This window comes from Fukomys damarensis, unplaced genomic scaffold, assembly GCF_012274545.1.
Source record: "Fukomys damarensis isolate Sample0158 unplaced genomic scaffold, DMR_v1.0_HiC HiC_scaffold_16, whole genome shotgun sequence".
In the NCBI taxonomy this organism is placed as follows: Eukaryota; Metazoa; Chordata; class Mammalia; order Rodentia; family Bathyergidae; genus Fukomys; species Fukomys damarensis.
Genome location: NW_022900928.1, coordinates 106,780,087 through 106,784,689, shown reverse-complemented (window position 1 = coordinate 106,784,689; position 4,603 = coordinate 106,780,087). Strand labels below are relative to the sequence as shown.

The window sequence follows — 4,603 nt, the reverse complement described above, 5'->3', positions numbered from 1 at the left end:
GCCCCCCGCCCACGCCTACGCCCACCCGCGCCCCGCCGGCCCCGAGCTCCAGCTCCCCGCGCTTAAAGCGGACACTGCCTGCCTGGCTACTCTGGAAATGCATCTACTGGGCGCGCAGCTCCTTAGGGTGCGAGATCGGTCGCCAGGGTTTTAGCATCTGAACGAAAAAATCAGAGCTCTCCCCATTCAAAGCAATGCATGAATGCAGGAAAGAAAATCGAGCTGAAGGGTTAATAGGATGGCGGGTGCCCCTCGGTATCCCGCAGTGAGGCGCATCTCACAAAAGCTGCTTTTTAGTGAGCACTTACTCTGTGCTAGGCACTGTAGTTAAGACTGCAATTTACTCTCGTATTTCAGGTCGGGGGAAGTCTGTGAGAGAAGTCCTATGATCTCTGACAAACTGTAGCGGGGGCTCCTTTAAGGAGATCAGCTATTCCGAGGCCTTCGATGTGCATGCATGAAAGGGTTACAAATATTAGCAAACATCCATCTCATTCGATTGCACTCGCTGCCTACCTGCTAGAATGCAGTGGTGAGCAGCAGCAGTTTAAATGTGATGAGGAGAGAGGCACAAACCTAAATAAATTACGCTACCTAATCATTTAAATCCTCGATAAGCAAAAGCACCACTATCTACAATGGACAGGACACGTATCTCTACTATGTAAAAATACTCTCGGTAGCTTTAGTGAGGTACTTCGCTCTCCCGGCTGTTGGTACAGCCTTGCTGGGGACCGGATCCTGCAAGCGCGCATTCTAGCACTCTGACCTCGGCTAGATTCCCAGCCCCTAGCTTTTCTTTTGAACACACTAAGAATACTGATTTCTTTTAAGGCAAGCTCTTGCCACATCTTGGTATCAGTGAAATAAGCCCCATGATACATTAATCCAGCCACCATGACATAATGTATTCACTGACGATAAGACATGTTTTTCTTTCCCCCCTACGTTACTGTCGCTGAAATCAGGCTGTCTCTTACAAATTCTGGATGGTCTCTTAATGTTGTTGGCCAGGTGGCAGCATTGACTCCGCGTCCAAAAACATGCATGCCGCTGTTTACACAGTTCTCATTTCAATTGAGTTAAGCACACTGTTTGATAGAACCACAGCAGACACACAAGGGAAGTAAGAGACGTAGGAGTTGCTCAAACTTGAAAAAAGAATTTCCTGTGGGAAAGAGAAAGTTTTCCTAGAAAAAAGAATTTTCCTAAAAACAAAAGGATTCCCCCTGGACCTAGAGAAGAGAATAGTGAGACTGGCTAAAAGCCACTAGACTTCTGAAAATCCCTAGTTATTCGCCAAATATATTAGTTCTTAATGAATTTTGGGAAACTATGCCTGAACAGCGAAACTATAAACCTAATCCCCTACACACCAAAAACAGTGAAATGACGTGGCTAGTGTTACTGATGGTCTGGATAGTCAGGTATACCCTCAAAGTTTTAGTCAAAAACACCACCGAAGAAAGAAGATGGGTTATTACCTGAGATCACAAACATCTGGTTAGATCCAGGAAGTGCTGGCATCAAAATTCTGGCATAATAGGATCAGCTGCTTGGAAGAAAATCCTGAATAGTGGAATATTCTTAAAATCTGATACATTCTCCACAGTTTTGGTAGCACAGAAGCCAATACTGTAAGGAAAACCACAACCATAACAACTAATTCAATAGATGATTTACAAAAGCTGAGCTCTACATGTGAAAAAGCTTTTGGAATTCCTTGACCAATTTTATTTATATTGTCCTTTTTATGTATGTACAAAACCCGAGCATCTGAACAAATAAAATGTAACGATAGTTACATTTTAAATTATGAAATAACAATAGCAAATTACAAGAAATCATTGTTCAATTGTTCAATGTGCAGAATTTTGAAATTATTGCAAGAAAAACACTGGAGAAAGTGCCACTCTTACCTCACATCAGAATATTAGCCTATCCAGACCAGATTTCTGTCTAGTGGCAAGGCGTACATGGTATGAGAGAGCACAGTTATCCATAAGGTTAAGATTTTAAAAATATAAGCCAGTTATGGTGGCATATGCCTGTAATCTCAAAACTTGGTGGCTGGGGCAGTAGGATCTCCGCTAGTTTCAGGCCAGCCTGGGATTTATAGTGAGTTCAAGGCTAAACTATACTATATAGCAAGACTCTGTCTGAACCCAAAAACCAAACGACCACAGCAAAAGAATAATTTAAAAATCATTACTTCTGTGTATCAAGAGATCCAGGCAAAGAAGTAGCAAGGTGAGGGACTGCAAGTGTTAAGATTAAGAAGTCTCTCCCCACAACAATGTGAAAGTGCATAGGACGATTTTTTTTTTTTTTTTTTTTAACCAGGGATCGAACTCTGGTCCTTGCACTTATGAGGCAGGCACCGGAACCACTAAGCTAAACCCCTAGCCCCACACAAGGAAATTTTAACTTGTCTGTTATAGTCTTACATCCTATTCTTCATTCAATCTCTTTTCCACTTTTACATTTTGTGGATAGACCCGCTGCACAACTTCCTCATACGAAGAAACACCAGGACATTTGTTTCCAGTAATCGTCACCAACCAGCTCTTCCTACAGTCTATTCCTCCCCGCCCCCTTTTCCACTCTCTCCTCCCCTCTTTTGCTGCTATTATTTTTTTCTTTTTGGTCCTCTTTTCTTGCCAGCAGAAATACACTCTGTAGAAGTCAGTGATTGTATTTTTACCTTCTAGGGATAATCCTGACTGAAAATGTTACTAATCTCAGAATTATTCCTTTCATTAATTCAAAAGTCATCTAAAGCTATATTCTCTAAAGTATTACCTTTAGAGAAAGAATTACTACTTCTTTTTCAAATGATGAGGTCATCAATATGAAATTATTCTTAAGACTTCCTCTCTAAACTCTCAGACATGTTCACTGACTGACTTAAAACCATACAGAATTGACTGATATTAAACTCAAATTGGAAGAGTCTGGTCTCAAAATGAACTTTAGTTGGAAGAGTTTGAGTTAAAAGAGTTCGGTCTCAAAAAAGAGGTAAAACTGGGCCGGGGATTTAGCTCAGCGGTTCGTGGCCTGCCTCGAAAGCGCAAGGACCCGAGTTGGAACCCCAGTACAAAAAAAAAAAAAAAAAAAGAGGTAAATGCTGCACAAGATAGTTTATTTATTTATTTATTTTTGGTACGGGTGATCAAACTCAGATCCTTGTGCTTGCAAGGCAGGTGGCAGAACCCCTGAGCTAAATCCTCGACCTTTTAAGAGAAAATTTTGAGAAATGGGGCACACTCACAGATTGTGTGATAATGAGAGAGCCCCCAAAACAAGCCTTCCAGAACATTTGGTTTTGTTTTGGAAGAGGTGGATACAGCAATGTGTGCTTGACCACACAGACTTGATGGGCGTGAGGTGGAACCAAAAAGAGGATTCTGAAGAGGATTCAGTAAAGCCTGGTGCCCATTGAATAGTGAAGACAAATTTTGTTGGAAGTTGGAGAAGACATAGTAGAATGTAATTTGAGAGACTACTTTGAAAAGTATGACAATTGAAACCCCAGAAGTTATGGAATGCAGGCAGAGTGGAAAAAAGGATTTGCTTTTTTAACTTTTTTTTTTTTTTTTTTTTTTTTTTTTCACGAACTCGAGTCCTTGTGAGGCAGGCAGTGGAACCACTGAGCTAAATCCCCGGCCCTTGCTTTTTTAACTTTTGATGCGCGTGTTATAGTTGATAAAACTATTGTTTAGAAATACCACACTATTAGTGGGCTTAACTGTGAAGTGAAAAGGGCTCTTTCTTTTTTTTGGTACCGGGGATCATACGCTGGACATTGCGCTTGTCAGGCAGGCGGCGGCACCCCTGAGCTAAATCCCCAGCCCGAAAAGGGCTCTGTCTAAACTAGAGATGCAATCTTCTGGATCACAAAGAAGACACAGAGGTGGATCTTTACGGGTTGTGGAGAAAACTTGGAGGTGGTGGAGGGAATTTAGGCACTTCAGTGAAAGAGGACGCTATGGTGTACGTGGAGGTGGTGGCAGCAGAGGTAGTTACGGTGATGGCGGACATAAAGGATTGGGAGGAGATGGTGGAAAGCACGGCAGTGGTCCTGGTTACAGTAGTAATGGAGGGAGGCTATGCTGGTGGTCGACCAGGATATGGAAACCAAGGTGGTGGATGCAGTGGTGGAGGATTCGATAGTTACAATGAAGGAGGAAATTTTGGTGGTGGTAAGTGTGGTGGTGGTGGAAACTATAGTGATTTTGGAAATTGTAGCGAACAGCAGTCATCAAATTCCCGACCCATGAAGGGGGGCAGTTTTGGTGGAAGAAGCTCTAGCTGTCCCTACTGCGGTGGTTATGGATCTGGTGGTGGAAGTGCTGCGTAAAAGGTTTTTTAAAACAGAAAGGACTACAGTTCTTAGCAGGATAGAGAGCGAGGACTTGTCGGGAAAGCCGCAGGTTATTTTGAGACAGTTGTCCCAAAAGCAAAAGAGGAACTGTAAAAACTTGACATTGAACTTTAAGAACCTGGGGCTGGGGATATAGCTCAGCAGTGCAGCACCTGCCGGGCAAGTGCAAGACCCTGCATTCAATTCCCGGTATCAAAAAAAAAAAAAAAAAAAAAAAAA

The 4,603-nt window shown here is 42.5% G+C and overlaps 1 pseudogene; it reads left to right on the top strand.

Moving 5' to 3' along the window:
* LOC104856701 overlaps positions 1–4,360 on the top strand; it is a 4,900-nt pseudogene extending 540 nt beyond the window's left edge.
* Positions 4,361–4,603: the final 243 nt, after the last annotated feature.